The 23,984-nt window shown below is 42.5% G+C and overlaps 1 protein-coding gene and 1 pseudogene across 3 annotated transcripts in view; one reads left to right on the top strand and one right to left on the bottom strand.

The window, feature by feature from the left end:
* The window catches only part of LOC108349100 (uncharacterized), a 62,407-nt gene that overhangs the window by 36,303 nt on the left and 2,120 nt on the right, over positions 1–23,984 (top strand). The window lies entirely within an intron of this gene.
* Positions 9,974–10,769, bottom strand: LOC147997078 (small ribosomal subunit protein eS12 pseudogene; annotated as a pseudogene). Its single transcript, XR_015653085.1, has one exon. The product of XR_015653085.1 is annotated as a small ribosomal subunit protein eS12 pseudogene (transcript).

Here is a 23,984-nt window from a genome sequence, read left to right as displayed (position 1 = left end):
CGTGTAGTAGAAAACAATCTTTAGATAGCACCATGTGGGTGCCTGGGACACAGAACTGGAGAATTTAATTTCTAGTTATGGGGTTTGAACCCAGGGCCCCAGGCATGCTTATCAAGTAAGTACTCCAGTTACATTCTCGTCATGTACTCTAATTACGGAGCTCCACCTCTAACTCCTGCATTTAATTTGCCATATTTCTCCCTTTTATCTTCTTTTGAGATACGGTCTCAAACTGCAGTCTTTCTGCCTTAGCCTCCTACAGACTAGGATTATAGGTGTGAGGCATCATACTTGACTAATTTTCATTTTTTTTTTTTTTGGTTCTTTTTTTCGGAGCTGGGGACCGAACCCAGGGCCTTGCACTTCCTAGGCAAGCGCTCTACCACTGAGCTAAATCCCCAACCCCTAATTTTCATTTTTTAAAAATCAGAATGAATATAGATTTATTAGAAAAAAGCTAAAAAAGAGCTCCTTGAGTAGGAGAGGCTCTCACTGTGGAGACCATGCTGACCTTGAACTCAGATCTGCCTGCCTCTACCTCTCCAGGGCTGGGGTTAAAGGCGTGCACCACCACTGCTGGGCACTCCGTTACTTTTTAAAGCTGAAACATTTCATATAATCAAAGGGAGACTTTGACTTTATAATTGCTTTATTCTACAACAATCAACCTAGTCCTAGGATAGCAAATCACAATCAATAATAGTCAACGGTTGTGGTGGCTTGAATTAGAAGGGGCCCCATAGACTCATATATTTGAATGTTTGGTCTATAATTGGTGGGACTCTTGTTGGAGGAGGTCTGTCGTTGAGAGCTGGCTTTGAGATTTTAAAAGCCCGGACGATTATCAGTTAGTCTTCCTCTCTCTGCTTCTCTGTAGTCCTTTCAGAATGTGAGCTCTCAGCTGCTTCTTCAGTGCCCTTCCTGCTGGTTGCCATTTTCTTTGTCATAAGCCCATCCTTCAAAACTGTAAGCACCGAATAAATCCTTTCTCCTAAAAGTTCCCTGATGGTTATAGTGTCTTTTCCCAGCAATAGAGAAGTAACTAAGTATCAAATATGTATGTATGCAGTTATAGATTGTGATAAAAAGTGATGTGGAGTAGTTCATCTCTCTATGATTAAGCTACTAACTGGGTGGACTATATCTTATTTGTCTTGGTTCTCGCTTATGGGTTATTTTTGGATTCAATTAACTTTGGGATAATTATGTAAAATATTAAGTATCTTGATAGTTAGATCAATAAAACAAACCATATTCCAAGAATTAGGCCATTCCCTTGTTCTCTATTCCTAATTATTTCTCTATCCATAGGTGAGGTTTGGAAAAATTATGGGGTGTTATTACTTTAAACACCTAAGTAGTCTCTATTTTCATCTCTGTCCATCTTAGACAGTGGATAAATAGCTTCTTTGTCATATCTATAAAGTGATATGTTGCATTTTTTTTTCTTTCTTAAAACAGGATCTTACTATATATCTATCTCTGGACTGGAACTTGCTATGCAGATCAGGTCAGCTTTAAGCTCACAGATGTCTGTCTGCCTATAGCTTTTGAGTTCTGGGATAAAAGGTGTATGCTATTACACTTGTTCCAGTATTACATTCTTAAATGAGCATTTTTCAGTCATGTGTATATGCTACTCAGACCTTAACAATCATTAGGACCATGCAGGCAAAACCAGGGCTCCATTAGGTGGATCTATCTGTTGGCAGAAGTGTCAATTGAACCATCACTTTGAGATGCAGTGCAGCTTGTTAAAATGTAGAAAGGATAAGGTATGTATTTGCAACATTATGGCACTTATTTTTCTAGAGAAAATCTCTCTTTTCCTTTCAGGACAGGGTCTCCCTATGTGGCCCAGCCTGCCTTTTCTCATACTATCTTCTTGCTTAAGCCTTAAAAAAAAATTATTTTTATTTATGTGAGTACACTGTTGCTGACTTCAGACACACCAGAAGAGGGCATCGGATCCCATTACAGATGGTTGTGAGCCACCATGTGGTTGCTGGGATTTGAACTCAGGACCTTTGGAAGAGCAGTCAGTGCTCTTAACCCCTGAGCCATCTCTCCAGCCCTTGCTCAAGGCTTCTGAATGATGAGGTTACAGATGTGTGGCACCTCATACAGCTGGGAGGATTTTTGTTGTCGAAGGTATACAGTATTATAATAGTTGAAATTAGAAAAAAAAACTTAAATTTTCATCAAAGGAAGAATAGATAAGTTAAATTTTGGTACATTTAAGAGACCAAATATGATACAATTAAAATGTCTGAACATTTCAACATGGCTTTTTAAAAGCTTGATTTAAAAATAAGAAACAGGGCATAGAACAACAGTACCATACCACTTCCGGAACATTACATAATGCGGGCTGTGTTTGGATGCATACTTGGTAATGACAGTATGGAAACATGAGCAGGATGGGGACTCAGCATGGGACAAGGACTCACACGGAGGGAACAGAATGGCACTTTGTAATTGAAGTGTTGTTTTCACTTTAAAAAAAAAACCACCCTGGACTCCTGTTGACAACCATGGATCCTGGAGTACACATAACCAGGGAGGAGAAGAAATGAAGAAAGAGAAACACAGACACAGGAGAGCTGGGATTGTGCAGTCTGGGTTCTTGGATGGAGAAACTGTAGCACCCTGGAAGCTCAGCATGATTATTATATATTCGAGGGAAGGTTATTGCATATAGCCGAACAAGGAGGTGAGGTTACTGCGTGTATTTGAAAGTGGCAGGATTATTATATGCAGTTGGACAAAGAGACAAGTTTAACTGATTTTGTATGAGTGGTTTCTGTATGGGAGCAATAAACATGGGGGTCAGGGGGACACTGTGGAAGGCTTGGCTACCCACTGTGAACCTTTGCTCAGCCTTGGGTCAGAACAGCCAGTGCTCTTAACCACTGAGCCATCTCTCCAGCTTAAGGCTGGAGAATGATGAGCTTAAGTCCTTACCTAAGGCTTCTGAATGATAAATCCTCAGGATGAAGCTTCCAGGTGAGTTTTGGCTCAGTTCCTCTACGTCTAAAGTGTGTGATACCTTCAGGAAGAGCTTCTTACCTTCAAGTCCTGGGAGGCGTCAAGGGTAACGACATTAGCTTATATTTGGAGTCTCTTCGACTCTTCAGACTGACAGCTTAGAAGGAGGTTTCCCATGTCTGGTACTGTGGCTTTTATTAGATAGTCTATGGCTCTTGGAGGGAGCATTGTCATTCTGTGTGGTGAAACTGCCCTGCATTATGAGAACTGAGATTTGGGGTTTATAGGCTATAAACTGACAGCATAGACGTTAAAAGTTTTGGTAACTTTTAGATGTGTGTGTGTGTGTGTGTGTGTGTGTGTGTGTATGTGTGTAAAGAATATATATATATATATATCATGTGGAAGCATTTAAAAATAGGGAGCTTTCACATTTAAAAATAAATCTAGATTTCTGGAAATCAGAAGCTTCCTTCATCCAGCCTTTAACGAGTAACTGTGGGTGCTGTCCCCTTTAGATGAGGTGAGTGCTTCTCCTAATCCCTGCCTGATAGCCTGACTGTGTATTCCTTGCTTGTTGGTGCCGCCAGCCTGACCCCCACATAGTTGATACCCTGCTGAGGGAGGTAGGTAATAAATAGCACTTGTGTTTCTTGCTGTGAACAGTTTTTTCTCCCCAAACATTTCAGTCATGTTTCTCCAACTGGGCTCAAATTGAATTTCAGAGTGCTTGAGAGTCAGGGTTGCTATGTCCCTGATGTCCTTTCTCAGGGTAGTTTTGAAATGGGGGCTGGGGTACCTAAGTCAGTTAAAATTACCAGGAAAAGTTCCTCGAGTCCTTGGTGTGTTGGTAGGAGGGATTGGTGTTAGAGCTTGTTATCGGTCCTGTGTAGCTGTAAAAGATGGCTGAGGAGGAGAAGCAGAGTGTTCCAGATAGCCAAAGTAATTTTCTCAATGCTCAATGCAGACCAAGCTGTTATTTATAACATCCACAGCAACAATTCCCTAAGAACTAACTCTAAGAATTTCTGCTCATTATCTAGCTTGGAAATAGATCAAGATGAGTCCCAGATCCCTTCCATACCACGACCTGAAGCATGGCTGGGATGGTGAGAGCCCCAGCCAGTCTCCATAAGAATTGGAGAAAGTGATCCCCATCGGCAGGTCCAAATGGGACATTCAATCAGGGACTCTTGTCTGCAGGGCAACATTTTGGGGGACCTCCTATTTGATGTAGTGGGCCAGCAGTGAATCAAATGAGTCAGTGAGGGCTGAAAGGCTCAGATAGAATATGCTGCTGCAGGATGTGGTACAAGTAAGACACATACTTCCATAGCTGCAATTCTCTACAAGGTAGCCTCATGCATATTGTGAACCAAGGAATTCTGGGAACAGATAGCCCAAGGGATATTCTTCGTCACCAATTGTTTGCACAATTTACAGTTTTCACTTCTTACTCTTCCTGATACTCCATCAGTGGACAAGATTTTCTTTCTTTCTTTCTTTCTTTCTTTCTTTCTTTCTTTCTTTCTTTCTTTCTTTCTTTCTTTCTTTCCTCCTCTCTTCCTTCCTTCCTCTCTCCCTCTCTTTCTTTCTTTCTTTCTTTCTTTCTTTCTTCCTTCCTTCCTTCCTTCCTTCCTTTCTTTCTTCCTTTCTTTTTTTCCTCCTTTCTTCCTTCCTCTCTCCCTCTCTTTCTTTCTCTCTCTCTTTCTTTCTTTCTTTCTTTCTTTCTTTCTTTCTTTCTTTCTTTCTTTCTTTCTTATTTAAGATTTGTTTATTTTATATGAGTCCACTGTAGCTGTCATCAGACACACCAGAAGAGGGCATGGGATACCATTATAGATGGTTGTGAGCCACCATGTGGTTGCTGGGAATTGAACTCAGGACCTCTGGAAGGGCTGAGCCATCTCTCCAGCCCAGACATGATTTCTTTGTATCCAGGCACTGTCCCTAAAGATAGCCCCACACCCCTTTCTTAAGTGTATATTCGAGAAGCACTGAAAGATCTTTCTGAGACTGATTAACTGATATAACTCAGTTGGGAGAGCTTTTATCTCGCATGCAGATGTCCTGGGTTCAACAACGCAGCAGTTCCATTCAAATCTTGGTTTGGTGATACATGCCTGTAATCCATGGAGGACTAAGAGTTCAAGGCCATGGTTGTTTATATAATTATTTTGGGGCCAGACAAAAACACATGAAACTGTCTTAAAAAACAAAACAAAACAAAACAAAAAGGACCTGCCTGTCTGTACCAGGCTCCTTCTTATGTCACACTAATGCCCAGTTTGCATGGTTAGTGAGTGACCACTAGGATTTGAGATCTTATTGATGTATCCGTAGTTCAATGTATTATCACGGAGTCTGTGAAGTTAGACTCATTCTCAGAACAAAGGCTTTCACTCTCAGTCTCTTATGAATGTGCTGGGACTTCTCCAGAGGCTACATAACTTGTGAATGTATTAGGCTGTAGAACTAGACTCGAGGATCCAGTTGTCTTTTGTTACACAAGACACCACAGAGGTTTGCAAATACAGAGCGCTCTGCTATTCTTCTCAGTAAGTTTTGTTTACTTATGAGCTGTTTGGGAGTTCACCATGATTTTAAAGAGAAAAGAAAACATATCATGAGACCAAACACTAGAAAACTATTGCTTTGTAGCACAGCTAGAGGCTTTCCTAGCCATTCTCATCTGGGTGTGTCTTTGTCACTGGCTGGTGTGCTGGCTAGATTTTATGTCAATTTGACACAAACTATAATCATTTGATAGGAGAAAACTTCAATCAAGAAAATGCCTCCATAAGATTGGGCTGTGGACCAGCCTGTAGAGCGTTTTCTTCATTAATTATTGATGAGAGAGGGCCCAGCCTATTGTGGGTGGTGCTATCCCTGGGCTGGGGATCCTGGGTTCTATAAGAAATTGCCTGAGCAACCCATGAGGAGCAAGGCAGTACACAGAATTCCTCCATGGCCTCATTAGCTCCTACCTCCAGGTTCCTGCCCTGTTTGAGTTCCCTGTCCTGATTTCCTTCATTGATAGACCACAGTGTGGAATGTAAGCCAAATAAACTCTTTCTTCCCACAACTTGCTTTTTGGTAGTATGAGAGTCCCCGAGGTGGTACTGGTTCTGAAGGGATGAACCAGTCAAGGAGAGCAGCTGAGACTTGGCACTGCCAGGAGAGGCCATTGGTAAAGGTGCAGCTTCAGTAGCAGTTGAAGGCCCAGGACTAAAGGGGTCGTGCAGAGAGGCTGAGACTTGGGACCACCAAGAGAGGCTACTGGTGAAAATGCAGCCCAGTCGCTATTGAGAAGACCCCAGTGTTTTGGAGAAGCCAGGACAATTGATGATCGCCAGGAATGGCAGCAGCAGTGGAGGGGACCCAGCCTGAGGCTGGAAATCAAGCTGTGTGCATTGCAGAGTGTGGCGCCCAGAAACAAATCCCAGATATTGGAAGCTGAGTTATTTACACTGTTGGGGTTATTTTTTTTATTTTGTCCAGATTATTGATTATACCCCAGTTCTTCCTTCTTGAAGTCACAAAGTGCTTATTTTTTATTTTATAGGAATCCACAGTTGAGAGACTAACTTAAAAAAAAGAGAGAGATTTCGGGGTTTTACAGAGAATTTCAATTTTAAAAGAGACTGGGTATTTTTAAAGAGACACTTTTTTAAAATGTTTGAATTTGTAAGGCTGTGGGACTTTTTAGGTTTGTCAAATATTTTATATTGTGATGTCTCTATTAATGCAGGATCTTGGGGATGAACAAGAAAGAAAAGGTTATGGCTTAACCGTGATGTGTTTGTTTGTCCAGTTGACAAGGGGTAAATTATGCTGGCTAAATATATGTCAGCTTGACACGAATTATAGTCATCTGAGAGGAGAAAACCTCCACTGAGAAAACTTCTCCATAAAATCAGGTTGTGGGCCAGTCTGGAGAGCATTTTCTTCATTAGTGATGAGGAGGGAGCATCTGTCCCATTGTGGGTGGTGTCACCCCTGAGCTGGTGGTCCTGGGTTCTATAACAAAGCAGGCTGACAAAGCCATGTAGAGCAAGCCAGAAAGCAGTATTCCTCCATGGCCTCTGCATCAGCTCCTGCCTCCAGGTTCTTGCCCTGTTTGAGTTCTTGTTCTGGTTTCTTTCAGTGGTTGGCCATGATGTGGAAGCATAAGCCAAACAAACCCTTTCCTCTCCAACTTGCTTTTTGGTCATGGTGTTTCATTACCACAATAGAAGCCCCGATTAAGACAGCTGATGAAAAGGCACTCAGTGGCATGGGGTGGGACAGTGGGGAGGGGGAAGACCTTCCAAGGGAGAAGATGCACCAAGGGTGTCCAGTGGGAGGGAGGGCAATAGAAGGAGAATCCAGGAGACCTTAGACCTTTAGATTTGCTTTGGACTGGTACTTATTATGACAGAGACAAGGGCAAAGATAGGATTTAGAGGAAGGCAGACAAGCTACTTAGAGTTCATATCCTGGGCAAGTCATTCACCCTGGCTGGACTGGACTTTCTTTGGCTGTGAAGCCAAAAAGCTGGAGCAGCTAAGGGTTTGCAAAGCAACTCTGTGGTAAATAACAGCTGTAATACTCATAGCAGCACTTAGAGATAAAACGCTAGGTAAGACAGTGGTGTGTAAGTACTTAGTTTAAGTTAGGCAGATCTAGTGTTGCCTCCGATCATAATGCCACTGTGTGATTGAAGGTTTATTTGCTTGTTGAGAGAAGCTCTCACAGTGTTCTCAGATTGGTTTTAACTTACTGGACTCAAGTGATCCTTTTGAATTAGCCTCTTGTGGGTTAGCATTACAGATATATAAAACAGTGAGGGGCTCCATCTTTGAACTTTTATTCTCCCTGTAGTTCTGGGGGCAGGGGAGGGGTGTGAACCTAGGGCGTGGTGCATTCTAAGTGGGTGCTCTACCATAGGCTACATCCTTAGCTATACCTAGGTGGTGGTGGTGGTGGTGGTGGTGGTGGTGGTGGTGGTATGTGTGTGCGTGTGTGTATGAGAGAGAGAGACAGGGAGAGACAGGGAGAGACAGGGTGAGGCAGAGAGATAGACAGAGAGACTTTATGTAGCCTTGGTTGTCGTGGAACTCATTCTGTAGACTAGGTTGGCCTTGAACTCATGGAGATTCATCTGCCTCAGCCTCCTGAGTCCTGGGATTGATAACATGGACTATAGCTAGATCTTCCTGAGTTTTGATATGCTTCCCTAAGTCAGAGTATTATAACCATAGAATTGCTTGCCCTAGGGAGAAAAAGTCATGGTTGACAGGAGAGATGGGAAGCCCTTGAAAGTAGATGATTAGGTTTTTATCCAGCTCAAAATCTTTAGAAGTCAAAATTGTTTGGTTCCAAGCTAGTACACACCAGCTCTCGTTGAATTGAGGCAAAGCAGTTTCAGAAGGAAGGTCAAGAGTCTTCAGGCTTTCTGACAGCAGACACGAGGTTACATCTCAATGCTGCTGCCTATCACCGTGTTCCCAAGCAAGAGATACTATTGCATTAGAAGAGGTTACTAATGCCTTCCTTATAGGGTTGTAGAAGCTATTTAATGAGAAGACGCATGTTGAGCTGATGGGCTCAGACCCAGATGTTAGGAAACACAGACTGTCTTTTCTCCAGTTGAGAAAGTAGGCAATCGAAAGGCACCTCAGCAGACGTGACGAGAGGCAAAGGAGAGAGGTTCTAGTGCTAACAAGCTGGAAAGGAGGGAAAGTGGATTGTGATTCTGTAGCTTGAAGCATAAGGGGTCTGGAGAAGCCATTTTGGTAGCCTGTTTTTTTCCTGTCTGCCACATGGAATATATCTGCTCCCCTGGGTCTGACTTCCTGGGAGACATGATGAATGAGCTGCAGTCAGGAAAGCTTCGTCCCCCATTTATCATCTCTTGGCTTGCTCGGAGGAGCCCTGGCTTTCCAACAGGTGAGTTGGATTAGATGGATTGTGTGTTGTCAAAACAGTAAGTAATGGGATGTTGTGGTCATTCTTTTGTGATGTAGAAGCAAGACACATTTACACATTTCAAATTAGATTAACAGCAAGCTCAGGAAAACAGACATTTATGGTTCCTGATCCTCCCCCCAACCCCCCACCCCAATCTGTCACACTCGTTTTAAAATTACCACCCTAAAGTACCATATTCAAGTTTTAACTCCACAGTCTTCTTACAAAGGTATTTGGAGGAAATGAACACTAACATTAAGCATTACTTTGCCTAAATAAGTATGGTGGGCAGAGATCAGTGATGGTGCTGTTTGATTATGTCTTAGATGTTGTTCAAATGCTTTGACAAGACACCATGGCCAAGACAACTGAGGGAAGAAAGAGTTTATTGTCGGTTCACAGTTTCAGAGGGATGAAAGACTTCACCACCTCAGCAGGGAAGTGTGGAGGCAGGCAGGCATCGCACCAGGAGCAGTGAGAGCATCCATCTTGAAAGGCAATCAGACGAGATCGGGCACGTTCAGGGTGGTATGGCCATAAGAACAACAATGCCAACCAACCAGAGCTCCCAGGGACTACACCATCACCCAAAGACTACACATGGACAGACTCACAGTTCCAACTGCTTATGTAGCAGACTATAGCCTTGTTGGGCACCAATGGAAAGAAAAGCCCTTGGTCCTGCCACGGTTGGATCCCCTAGTGTAGGGGAATGTGTGTGTGGGGGGGGGCGAGAAGGGGGATGGATGGGGAGGGGAACACCCTTATAGAAGAAGGGGGAGGAGGATGAGATAGGGGGGCTTATGTCCTGGAAACCGGGAAAGGGAATAACATTTGAAATGTAAATTAAAGAAATCCAATAAAACAAACAGACAAACAAACAAACAAAAGAAAGGCAATCAGGAAGCAGAGAGCAAACTGGAAAAGGCAAGAGCCTTTAAACTCTCGAAGCTGTCCTCCAAGTGACATACTTCCTCTGATAACACCATACCTTCTTCTTCTTCTTTTTTTAATGAGCCAAAATTTTATTTATTCATTTCTTGTATTCGAAGTACTCCTCGATGACATCCTTGGCCTGAGATTCTTTGCCATAGTCCTTAACCACAACGCAACTGCAACCAACCACTTTCCGTGGTTTCCCCTCTCGATCGATTTTACAGAGGCCTACCCATTCTCCTAGTTTCTTGTTGTCATCAACCTTTATCAGGTTGATCTGGTGCTCAGCACAGAGTGCCGCCACCAGCTTGACATACATGGGCTCATCATAGTTGGATGCAAGCACACAGAGATGGCCTTGGCGCTTGTCTAAGGCTTTGGCAGCTTCGCATATGCCACGTGCTAGACCATCGTGGATGAGGGCAGTCTTCGGCACCTCTTGTAGAGCAGTGTTGATGTCCATTACACCTCCAGCAGCTATGCCTTCCTCGGCCATGGCGGTGGATGGCGGTGGATTACGGGTGACACCGAATCTTGAACGCACCCCAGCTTCCTCCTCCGTGGAACTTGGCGGCAGCAGGGGAAAAGCAAGATCATACCTTCTAAACCTGCCCAAATAGCGCCGTCTACTGGGGGACCAAATATTTAAGTGCCTGAGAATACAGGGGACATTTATTCAAACCACCAAAGGTTCCTCCGTTACTTCAGTGAGATGAGCTCCATCTGAAAAGCCCCAGTTGGCAAAGAGTTAGAAGACTCAAACCCAGGCTTTGTATGCACGTGAAGAGGCAAAGCGACAGGAAGGCATAGGCTTGGGTGAATCTAGAGTTGGGTTTGAATTTAGGTTCCATTTTTTTTTTTTTTTTGGCTACACTTGTAACATTGGACTTTTGGTTGTTGCGCCGGCGCGCGCGCGCGCGCGTGTGTGTGTGTGTGTGTGTGTGTGTGGTGTAGGTCCACATAGGTTTATGTGTATGCTTCGTGTTGATCTCAGGTGTCTTCCTTAGTAACTCTCCACCTTCTATAATGAGGCAGGGTCTCTCACAGAATTTAAAACTCACTGTTTTGGTTAGTTTGGCTGGCCAGCTTGGACTGGGGATTCCCTGTCTCTGCCTCTGGTGGATTGGGCTCCACCATTCCACCTAGCTTTTATGTCACTTCCGGGGGTTTGAACTCTGATCTTTGCACCTGTGGAGCAAAGGCTTCAGTTACTGAGTTATCACAGTACTTTTGAGCCTTCAACTTTCCGTTAAGCTGGAGTAGATGGAAACTGCCTGGTTGGACTTCTTGGAATTTTAGGCATAATGTATGTAAAGTATCTACCAATTACAGATGCCTAATGAATGCTAGCTCCCTTGAGGGCAGCCGTGTCATGTAATACATTATGCATGGCTTAGTTAGATCTATTTTATCCTCTCGAATTGCTTCAAAGTATTGCTATACATACCACAGTATATATGTTTTAGGGAAAGTTAACTTATTATTATACATATAGGCATGATTCACAAATAACTTTATGAAGAAAGGTTTCAGCTATACAAAAAGAACCATACCTGAACAAACGCGTACCATGCAAACACATTACAGGTACCAGAGGATGGAGAGTGTATAGGAGGATCCAACAGAGATTAATTTGAGCTTGTATTTTTCCCTATCTGGATGACCAGCAGTAAATTTGAGTCCTGGAAGGTGAAACTTCTTGGAAGGGACAGGTGTAGCTGTCCCCTACAGAGACGCGTTGAAAGGGCACATTGCCTTTAAGTTGTGAGCCTGGCTTCTTTTAGAAGAGAACCTGATGTGCTGTGTAAGGCAGATCACCTCTATTTCACATTTCAGGAGAAAATTCCACTTTCTACTTTGGATTTTGGTATTTGTAGAATTTTTTTTTCTTTTTAAGAGGAGAATATGAAGCGCTCTAAACACAAAGGGAAAGTTAAGAATGTATATTCATAAAAGGACGCAGCATTTGAAACGAGAAGCCATGGAGAAGAGAGATTCTGGCAATTCCTAGAGCTGGCAGAGGGCTCCTGTTTGAGGATGTGAAAATATCCCCCTACAAACCTAGCCACGAGAGAAGCAGGCAGTTGAAATGCAGGAGGAATTCAAATGACTGAAAACAATGGATGGTATGGTAATTAGCAATCAGAAAAATAAACTGTAAAGCACAACGAAGCATCATTATGCATTTTCTACTAGGGCAAACACTAAATAGACTGATAATAGCTGACAACAGAGCAGGGCAGCGCTCCAGACACAGTGGGAGGGAGGACGGTTGGTAAACTATTTATGCGATCCACTAAAGTTGGTGATATCCTTACAGACTAGTCAGAGACTCACATCAGAGGAGTAGATTCAACAGAATATTCATTTCTATTCTTAATAGCCTTGATCTGGAAACAGTCCAAACGTCCAAGTGAATAGCTTTCTAATTCTATATCGCTCTGGGCCTTCATGAAAATGATCATACTGTAGTTGCTTCGAGCGCCATTGACGTTATTCATATAGGAAGTATTAGCAGAAAAGCTTGATATTATTCTAATTACCTAAAAAAGGGTGTGTGTGTGTGTGTGTGTGTGTGTGTGAGTGTGTGTGTGTGTGTGTGTGTGTGTGTGTTAACTTCTGTTTTTAAAAGATGAACATTTAAGCAGCAAAATCATGAAGAAAGGAGGCCATGATCATAAACACTGCCATCTGCTGGAGTTTTATTGTGCTGTCAGGACAGCTGATCACGGTATCAAAACCTACCTTGGTTAATAGTCTAAAATCAGCAGTAGGTAAAGTATTCACATGGTAGAATTGAAAAAGTCTACAAAATTCAAGGCTTCCCACTCTCAAGAGAGAGGCATTAACTGTACCCTAGCATATGACTGAAAGGCACAGGGCTTTCCACTTGTCCTAGGTGGACAGAGGAAGAGAACTATTAGGAACTGCTATATTTTGGGTCTTTTTAGATGCCGGAAATTGTTGAGGTTATCAGCAGAAACTTTAGGCGTATAGACTTTTTGTTATGTTATATATAGCACAGTTTTCTGGTTCTTCAAAGAACTAAAGCACATGTAGTAAGACAAGAAAAAAATAACAGGAAAGGGAGAATCATCAGACACACCTTATCTGCCTGCTTGCTCTGTAGCATGGGTCTTTGCAGGGAAAGGACGAGTTTAGTTCTGTGAGGGGACTTGTGAGGCAAAACATGCTGGACGGATTGTGAGGTAGCATTTCTGGAGTGAGCTGCATGTTGAGGGAAAAGGCATACATCAAAGCTCTAGCACTGAGGGAGGGAACTGAGTCTTGGCTGAATACAGGGATCTGGACAAAAGTGGGAGGACCCCAAGATAGACCAGAATCTTCAGGCTGTGCAGGAATAGTTTTCAAGGGTGACAAAGGTGACAACAGGAAGCAAGGACAATGACAAGCAGATCTGATCTACTTACTGTCTCACATAGATGTGAGAACAAGACCGACTGGATGGGGTAGCTCTGGAAAGGAGGTTTAGAATGACTGGGAGGGTCAGACGGATTTCCATACTAAAACAGTCCTCCCGAGGTTCATCGAGAGAAAATAGTTTGTGACCCCAAATATCACCTCTGAGTTTTCATTTTAATTATAAAGGTAAAAATATATATTTAAACTGTAGAAACCTGGTGGTGTCCACATCAACCATGTGGTCAAAGGCAGGCAGCATCACTTCCAATGAGAACAGTAACTCGGTGACCTCCTGGTGTGACATCAAAGTATGTAAGATGTCTGTCTGTAAAGTATTCTTGGCAAATAAGTCTACTTTCTGTTTTCTCTCCTTCCTTCTTTCCTTTCTCTCTCTCTTTTTTTTTTTTTTGTGGCCCTAGGCTTTGAACACAAGGTTTTGTGTATATGACACATGCAGTCTACCACTGAGGAATAGCCCCATCTTTATCAAATATGTTTAACCCGAGTGTGTCTAACTGTCAGTTTATAGGATGTGTAGAAACTAGAAGATTTGACCAAGACATTGGGTGACAATCACGTGAGTTTAGAATGTGAGGCAGTCAACAAGACAGTTGGCCTGCAACTTTTGAAAGCCCGATTTCATGAGAATTAAGAGTGTCCTGTAGAAGCAGCTGTTGTCCAAAAGGCCAAAGATCTGTGACAGTCAGACGCACTGCATTCGAAAATAAAAAGTCACAAAAATGAATTCGGAAACTATTATGAAATTTAACTTGGACTAAACGTTAGATGGCATTGGGGTTCTTGTTGCTTCCTTATTTATGGTAACAGTACAGCATCACAGAAGATAGGTATCATTACTCTTGGGAGATAGATGCTAAAGACCGCAGACGTGAAGTGCTTTGATTAATATGGCTTCAGAAAGACATCTATACAGAGACGGAGGAAGAAAACAGCAAGCTGTCGATAACTGTAAGTATGGTGGGTGTATAGATGTTCACTTCCTTTTTTTTTTTTTTTAATTCTTTTTTTCAGAGCTGGGGACCGAACCCAGGGCCTTGCGCTTGCTAGGCAAGTGCTCTACCACTGAGCTAAATCCCCAACCCCAGATGTTCACTTCCTTATTCTTTCTGTCTTTATGGATGCTCAGCAATTTCATAATTAGAAATAGAGGGGCTGGAAAGATGGCTCAGAGGAAGAGCACTGGATGCTCTTCCAGACAACCTGGGTTTGATTCCTAACACCCACATGGCCGTTCACAAACCATCTGTAACTCCGGTTCCAGTCGATCTAACATATTTTTTTTTTGTATTCCATAGACAGCATGTGTAAATGTGGTACATAGATGTACATGCAGGCAAAATATCCAGACACATATAAACAAAGAAAAGAAATAGAGGGAGCAAGATGACTCAGGGGGAAGTCAAAGAATTCCCTGGAAAAACCGAGCTATGACAATTCTGCCTGTGGATCAGCAGTTGGTGATCTGAAAAATAGCTCGTGAGTCTTGTTCACCGAGAGTACCCATTGTGAAGCAGAGCCATGTGTCAACCCCACCGAGCGGTCACAGGCAGGGCTGCTTGCTTTTATATGGGTGGCACTCCTATTAACAGACCGTCTTTTCGGATGGTGGGGCAGGGGACAGATTTCTAGACAATCGGGGGTGACTACCAGACTCCCATTTGCAGACACTGTTTTCCAGGAGAGCTGGAAGGTGCAGACTGTTCCCACTGTCTGCATTACGAATAGCTTGACTTGTTTAATTCAGGATTGGACTGTCTAGATTTTGGCGTGTTTGTCAGCGGCTGCAGAGAGCCATGAGCATGTGCCTGCTGCTGGGGTGCTGGCTGCAGACAGCTGTCAGGTGGGGCTCCTCTGTAGACAGAGGCTCCAGGTGACTGCTCTCCATTTGACAGCCTGCATGGGGTCCAGTTCTGTCTTAATCTGGCTTCCCAGATCCTTCCGGTGGTGACAGAGGATGAGCTTTAGTTATTCCGTGATCCTCTTTAAATAGTTGTACAAACCATACCTCTCACATACCCCCTTAATATTCCTAGCTTCCTGCACGTCTCAATAAATGATTATAAATCAAGAAATTTAGGAATCATGAGCCTAGTCCAACCTGCAAGCCTTTGTATCTGACAGAGAAATTGAGAATGGGTTAGGAAAGAGATCAGACTGGTTTTTTTTTTAAATTTTTTTGAAGTGTCTGTATAACACGATAGAGCTGACCTGCTTTTCGTCCACTGCAGACTGAGCTAATGGCCCAGTAAAATTGATTGAATAAAACTGAACCACCAGGAGCTTCCACCATTAGCATAGAAGCCCGGAGAGCAGAGACAACTCTGATTGAAAGCTTACAACAGGACACTGAAAACCAGTTTTAGTCTTTAGAATCCCATGAGATGTGATACAACAGTTGTCCTCTTTTGCTTAGGCTAGATATGAACTCTGAGGAAAAGAAGTTATTGAAACTATTGACAATGTTAGCCATAGTAGCTCATGTCTGTAATCCCAGCACTTAGAGAAAGTGAGGCGGAATGATTACTGTAAGTTTGGGACTAGCCAGAGTTGCAGAGTAAGACCCTTGGCTCAAAAACAATGGAAGGGAAAACAAAAAGAAAAACAAAACAGTATCGTGTTTGCACACACACTCACATACATACACGTGCACATATGTGTGCACATGTGTTTGTGCCTGTGTGTATTAACATACTGTATCCCTCCATCCACTCATCCTCCATACCTACCTAGCTCAGATACTTAGTTGTTTAGCAAAATGGATCCCTTGGCAGAACTGACATAAGGACCCCAGAGATCAGTTTTCTTTGTGAAATGGGGAAAACACTTTGTAGAATATAAATAAGCAATGTAGGCCAGGTGTGGTGGTGTACACCTTTAAATTCAGCAGAGGCAGGCAGATCTCTGTGAGTTTGGTTTGAGGGCAGCCTGGACTACATATGGAGTTCCAGGACTGCCAGGGCTATATAGAGACACTTGTCTCAAAAAACCAAAATGAATGAATGAATGAATGAGGCATGTCAGAGTTTTTAAAGTAAACTTGAGTTTAGAGTGTGAGGGTGTGAGCAGAGATAACCATAAGCAAGGACATTTAGATCATGTTGGGGAGGCTCTAAGCCTCCAGATGCATATGGAAGAACCCATTGGGTCCCTAGGCTGCCTCTCTTACAAGGTGGAATGGCTGTGGGTAGTGTGACTTGCTGCTCTGAATCTCTAGTCTCTCAGTCAGTGATGGGGGGACCTTCCATGGTGACCCTCCTGTAGCTTCTTCCCATGACTAAGTGAGCTTTTATGACATGCCTGAATTGTCCTGTAGGAACAACTGTTGCATTTTTTTTACATTGTCTGCTGCTATTAGATTAGAGGCTCACAGGGGACTTAATCGGACATATCACACAGGGAAGACCACCTCAATGACTAAAGGCCTCTGGGCCATGGTCCCCCAAATACCTTTCAGCTCAGATAAAATTTCAAGTTGAAGGTCTCATGGATCTTTGACTCAGTCTTGTGTCATCTTGTTGCTGTTTGGGTCAAGGACTATCTTCATTTGTTCGTTCATTTAATTCATCCCCCATCTGATTTGGTTTCATTCATAGTTTATTTGCTTAGTCACTCATCTTTGGGGAAAAGGGGGATGGGCTCACACTGATGAAGCACAACTGCACTCTGTTTCTAGGGTCGAGTTTGAGACGTAAGACCTTGGCGTCATCTTCAGCTTCCCCGTTTTACTGGTTAGCAGCTCTTCTCACTCCCCGTTGTCATTCCAGAGGATCCATCCATACTTAGCACACACTGCAACCCTTTCAGCTCAGTAGTGAGTCTTATCTGTTTCCCACACTGACTTTCTCTACTGTTTGCCCTCTTGAGTCATCTTGAGCTCTAGCCTAGATCATTTGTCTCTCTTTACTTACCACACAGTGGGGTGTGCTTCAGCCCCATGAGTCCTACCACTGCTTTCCAGAGTCTGCTGTGTCTGTATGCTCTTATGATTAAAAAAAAAAAACCCAGGTTATGCCTTTTTGGTCAAATCTCCCCCCTACCTTGACATCCCATTTGTCCTTCACAATTGAGATGTTTGATTTTAAATCTCACCCTTCCCGAGAAACCCACCCAGTTTCCTCCAGCTTGGCTCTGTAGCTATTTGCAAACTTGAATGAACATTAAAAGCGTACTTGACACTCAAGTGGTGCTTAGCAAAGTCTGGTTTACATGGTAACATGTGTTAATGCTGTTCACTGGGGGAATTTGCCAGGGGGCCTGAGCTGAAATATACATTTATTTCTTCATTCAGTGTTGGGCCCTCAGTCGGGTCCTAAGAACATGTCCTTAGAGATGGGTCTCTAAGGACTGGCTTGAGAGGGATGGGGACAAATAGAGAAATGTAGCAGTAGGGTAGAGAATACCATTAAGGTCTGAAGGCTGGGAATGCAAGGAGAGGTCATTGGAGTCGGTGAGAGAATGCCTCACAGAAGCGGAAGTGTTCGAGATGTAGCTCGAAGGGCACAGAGCCTCCATTCTTAATAATTCTAAGTGACATTCTTTTTTTTTTTGTTTCCCCACATCTTAAAGCCAAGATGTATGACAATGTTTCTCTCCAACCCCTGAGCTTGGAAGTGAAGACACCACTACACCTGGCTTGATACAATTTATTCTGTTTTTGTTGTTGTTGTTGTTTGTTTTTTGTTCTTATTTTTGTTTTTTTTTTGGTTTTTTGTTTTTTACAATTAAAAAAATATTCATTTGGTGTTTGGTCTATATATATTAGGGAGTCAGATCCACTGGAACTTGAGTTACAGACAATTGCAAGCTGCCATGTGGGTGCTGAGAACTGAACCCATATCCTCTGGAAGAACAGCCAATGCTCTTAACTGCTGAGTCATCTCTTTAGCCTCAATACCATATATTCTTAACAAAACTCAGGAAGCTGAGGCAGGAGGATCATGAGTTTGAGGCCAGCCTGGGATAGAACATATCACAAAGACAAAGAAAACCATACAAGAGTAAGTAAGATTCCTGAGCTGCACTATACCGCTTCACTTTTAATAATGCTGGGTGTTGGGTGGTGATGTGTTCATTCCCAGCTGCTGCTTTGAGAAATCACCATGATGTTCTCTTATGGTTCTTCAGGCCATAAATTCAGATGTGTCTTAAGAAGCGGAAACCAAGATGGCAGCAGGTCTGATTCTTTCTAGGGATTCTTGGGGAGGAATCTAGATCTTGTCTTTTCCAGCTGCCAGAGGTCCCTCTGCATTCCTTGGCTTCAGGTCCTTCCTCCAATTTACTTCAGTTGTCCTTGGCACGCTGATTCTGACCCTTTTGCTTCCAATCAGATGCACCTGAATAATCCAGGTGCATTTTCCCACCTCAGGATATTTACCCTGGCAAAACAAGCTAATAGCCAAAAGTTCTGGGGATCAGGACAGGGGTATCCTTGGGGACATTGTTCAGGGTACAACAGAAGTATTTATTTTGAGGATGCTGGTATGTTTTTTGAGCCTAAATGTGAGATTATAGCTACATCTCAGGAAGAATCTAGAATCTTTTTTGTTCCTACATCTGTTCTTGCCTTGTGATTATATTTCTCTCTCTTGTTCTTGGCAGACTGATTCCCTCTGCCACCCAGCCAACATGCAGAAACACGATCCCTGACAACCTCAGGGTATGGGCTGTACTTTTTCTTAATTAATTAATTAATTAGTTAATTAATCAATCACATTTTTCTTTTATTGGATTTTTAAGTTTACATTTCAAAAGTAATCCCCTCTCCCGGTTTCCCGGTCAGAAACCCATTATCTCCCTCTGCTTCTATGAGGGTGCTCCTCCACCCACCTATCCACTTCCTCCTGCCTCCCTGCCCTGATATTCTCCTACTGTGGGGCATTAAACCTTGACAGGACCAAGGGCCTCTCCTCCCATTGATGCCCAATAAGGCTATTCTTTGCTACATATGTGGCTGGAGCCATAGGTCCATCTCTGTGTACTCTTGAGATGGTGGTTTAGTCCCTGGGAGCTCTAGGGGGGTCTGGTTGGTTGATATTGTTGTTCTTCTTATGGGGTTGTAAGCTTCTTCCCCAGCTTGCCTCTTTGTACCATAATATAGGAAGATGTCATACAGCTGAAGGAAAGTACAAGATAGAATGAGGCCTGTCATTGGATGAGAAGGAAGGATGGGCGGGACAAAAGTTTGAGGGAAGAGGAGGAGATTGGAACGGAAGGAGACCGGAGAAGAAGCCCCCAAGAGAACATGGAGGCGGATGTTAAGATTCCTCTTTATACATTTACAGGTTGTTATGAATATTCTTAAGGGATGGATGTGTACAGGGCTTTGTATGTTGAGGTTGGCAATTGTATCTTATCAATTGGATCAGAGGTTATTGTATTGTGGGTTCTTTCTTGTGGCGAATTAAGTTTAAGAAAGTATGTGGCAGCTGGGACACTAAGCTGCCATGGAATTGGGATGTATGTTTCTGGCATGGTGGCAACCTGCCTTGGGAACTGGGTGGGTAGAGAGATTGTTGCCAGGCTCAGATATGTGATATGGGTTAGAGCAAAGCGGGTAAGATGCTTTGCTGACTGAGATTAAGATGTCCACCAGATATCTTGGGGCACTGTGGTGCTGGATCTAGTGTGGGGTAAAAGAAAGATTTTTTTTAATAATTTTACAGTAACACCATCTCTAGTCCAAATTCCCAAGAGAAGAACTAATCAACACGTTTATTGCTACTACCATGATCATCATTATTACTTACTGTCTTTTGATCTCATAAAGTAACCCAGACCGGCCTTGAACAATTTTCCTGACTCTATTTCCCCAGTGCTGGGATCACAGATGTGCTCCACCATGGCTAACTGACTGGCACTCCTAGATCATCAACACTTTCAATCCGAGAATGCAGCCAAAAGAGTAGCTTCAGCCAGAGCATAGAGCTGTTCTCCACAGCACAAATGCTACCAGGAACCGAGCATTCTGGGTATAGTTTCTTGTGTCTATACTGAAGTATGGTCTCTACACAGAAAGACTTAGCTCACCAGGAAGTAAAGAAGGTGCTGTTTCAGATAGAGGGTAGTGGCACGTAGTGTTTGTCAGACAGCAGGCATTCAAGGAACATGTATTGAATTGAGTTGGGAAGTGTCCTTTTACTTTTTAAAAAATATTTATTTATTTTATATATGTGAGTACACCATTGTTGTCTTCAGACACACCAGAAGAGGGTGTGAGAACCCATTACAGATGGTTGTGAGTCACCATGTGGTTGCTGGGATTGAACTCAGGATCTCTGGAAGAACAGTCAATGCTCTTAACTGCTGAGCCTTCTCTCCAGCCCTTCCTTTCACTTTTGCCCTGAAGGGAGATGCCCAATGAATTCCACTGCACCTCTCTTTCTATGCTGCCACATGCCACATGCCACATGCCACATGCCACATGCCACATGCCACAGGCTCTGTCTAGAATTCTTTAACTACTTTCTTCCTGACGTAGGATAAAGTCCAGCCTCTAGCCTGGTACTGGTGTATGGAGTGATGACTCTCCTCTCTTCTATCTGGCTCAGAGAATTATAACTCCACCATCACAGAAGTATTGAAAGGATCACATGAACTGAAGGGGACATTGTACTCAACAGCGCCTCTCAGTGGCAAGTCCTCCGCACAGGGCAGTGTGGCTCCTACTCCCCTGGCATTTTGGCAGGGTTTCTCATGGTAGGGACTTGTTTTGCCTGGGACTCTAGTTTGGGAATACCTGCTTCTACCCGTCATCTTTAGTCCTACTTATTCCTTTATCTTCTGTTAGGCTAGGGGGTTTGTCCTTTCTTCTTAATTCTAAAGACTTTCGAGTCCTGTTCTTCTCAAAGTCTCAGAGTTAGTTATGGAGTCCAATTTCCTACCCAAATGTGGGAAACCATCCACGCGCTGTCTTTCCAGGGGGCCATTAGCTTCTCCTTGAGCACTGTGAATGCTGATGAGCCATACTTAGGATGCTCATTCCCATCTCTCCCCAACAGCTCTAATTAAATAATGAAAACATGCAATTATCTTTTTAGTCATGACTGTCTTGCCTTTTTAATAAAAATTTCAGTTCTTCCACAGGAACAAAGTAACTGCTCGAAAGGCATTGATTATATTTATGCCTTAAATTATAATTTCATGACATTAGTAGTTAAACCACTTCTCCCATTTTTCTTCTAACTATACCATTCGTTGGAGGCAATGGCTTGCATCTGAAGGCTCATGATTACCGGATGACATCTAGAATGGACTTTAACACAAAGTCAGTAAAGAAAACTGTGACAACTAAGGTTGGTGTCTCTTGGTATGTCACCCAACTTTGCTCAGGTCATATTCAATCTCTCTCTCTCTCTCTCTCTCTCTCTCTCTCTCTCTCTCTCTCTCTCTCTCTCTCTCTGAGACAGAGTTTCTCAATGTAACCTTGGCTATGCCAGAACTGTCTATATAGACTAGGCTGGCCTTGAACTCACAGAGACTCACCTGCCTCTGCTTCCAGAGTGCTGGGATTAAGGTGTGAGCCGCCATGATTGGTATCATTTGTTAAGACAGAGTCTGGCAGTTGTCCAAACTGGCTTCATATTTGTGCCTTAGCCTCCCAAGTGCTGGGATGGTATGACCCACTATACTGGACTTTATTTGTAGTTTTAAAACAGGGTCTTACTAAATCACTTAGGTTGGCCTTACTTCAGATTTGAAATCTCCAGAAATTTGAGATAATACATTCCTGTTGTTTAAATTTTTAAGTTTATGCTACTTTGCTAAGAAAGTTCTAGAAAACTAATATATCTAACTTAAAAAATGGGTGTTTGGCATTTGAGACAGAATATGAGAGTAATATTCTGGTTTCAAGGGATATTCTTTCTAGGGTAACTTGGTGCCACTAGTCTCTATCCTAACAATATATTGAAAGATTCTGACCACAGTACAACCTATGGCTTTAAGGAAATGTCTTGAATTATAACATAGCAATGTGATGAATGTTTGAGGTCAAATAACCAGTGATTTAGAAAGGTAAAAAGGGGGGCTGGAGAGATGGCTCAGTAGTTAAGAACATTGAACAGAGCACTGACTGCTCTTTCAGAGGTCTTGAGTTCAATTCCCAGAAACCACCTGGTGCCTCACGACCATCTGTAGTAGGATCTAGTGCATTTGAGGGAAGTGTACTCATATACATAAAATAAATATTTTTTTTAAAAAAGGAAGGTTAAAAAAAAGTTACTAAAATTTCCAATGATAAGGATGTGCTAAGCTTTCCTTCTATGGCTGACCAGTTTCTCTGACTTTCAACTAAGTAAGGTAACATGAAAAAAAGGAATGATAATTATTTCTACAGAACTTATTTTTCTTCTCTTCTGCATCAGTATCTTACCCAAGAAGACCCATGCCGTTCTATACTTGAGATTTTCAAGGATGCTTTTTGGAATGACATGTATGTTAGAGTAGCTATACAAGTTCAAGAACATACCAAATTGCTTTCAGAAAATGGTGTCAGCCATTCTGTTACAAAGGACGTGAGCCAGGGCTCATTCATCACCAGGAAAGCATCTCTTTTCCTGCCACAGAGCATTCATTCCTCGAAATCTCAGATTTTGGATTTTTCATGCTTTATGCTTTGGGCAACAAACTGGTAATAATATGATCCCACTCTCCTGTCAGTTGCATTTAAAGCCTTACAGGAAGAAGGGCTTAGTTTGTTTTATTCATTTTGGTCTCTTTTGGGGCACAGATTACTTTTCATGAAAGCACAAACTTGGCACGAAGTATGCACTTGTAGTCTTAGTGAACTAGAAGGCAGGAGGATTGCTCAAGTCTTGGAGGTCTATGCTCGTCTATGTAACAAAGTGAGACCCTGTCAAACAATCAGACAGACAAAACAAATGTGTATATATTTTGTAAATTCCCTTCCTATGCTTTTTTTAAAAATTAAAACATTTATAAAGTCAATGGCTCTTGCTTATTCTTAATGGGATCTAAAACCATAGTTGTAAAGCCAATCTAATAAAAATTTTTATGATATACTTTAAATAGGATAATGAAGTCACCATAGTTGTTACACATTTTTAGCACAAAGGAGTTTTTCTTATCTTTTTTGCCCCCAAATGAATTGGTCCCCAGAGCCTTTTCTATTTAGATAGTCTAGATTTGCCATTGTCTTTTTAAATCCTTTAGTACTGAAGAAGTTGCACTGCTGGTTTGGGGCCTTCCAGGAAATTTCCACAAGTGAAGGAAATAAGAGGTTAAGGGTCAGTAGGGAGAGGTGGGACTACAGAGTATTGGAGAATCTGGATTCCCACTGAAGTGATATGGTAGGTACATCATGGTTCAGTTGTGTGGACATGTGGCAAGTCTTATGTAGCTAGGCTTTCAATTTTTTTTAAATACCACATTGGCCTATAATATCTATTCATTGCTGGTAAACACACCCCATAGTTGAAGAGTTTGTAATTTCTACTTTTCCAAAATGACTGACTCATGGAGCCTCAGGCAAGAATTCCCTAGGAACCACTGGGGACTTTAGCATGAGAATAATGGAGAACAGAGAGAGACATACAAAAATGCAAAAGGAAGTCTGAGTCATGTTTTAAACTATTTGTATTTTTTTTATTGCAAAACATTTGTTACAGAAATTCCAGAAAGTTCTTTGCCTGTAGTATCTGCCAACT

The sequence above is a fragment of the Rattus norvegicus genome, chromosome 1 (genome assembly GCF_021556685.1).
Source record: "Rattus norvegicus strain SHRSP/BbbUtx chromosome 1, alternate assembly SHRSP_T2T, whole genome shotgun sequence".
Classification (NCBI taxonomy): domain Eukaryota; kingdom Metazoa; phylum Chordata; class Mammalia; order Rodentia; family Muridae; genus Rattus; species Rattus norvegicus.
This window is presented reverse-complemented; position numbering and strand designations above follow the sequence as displayed.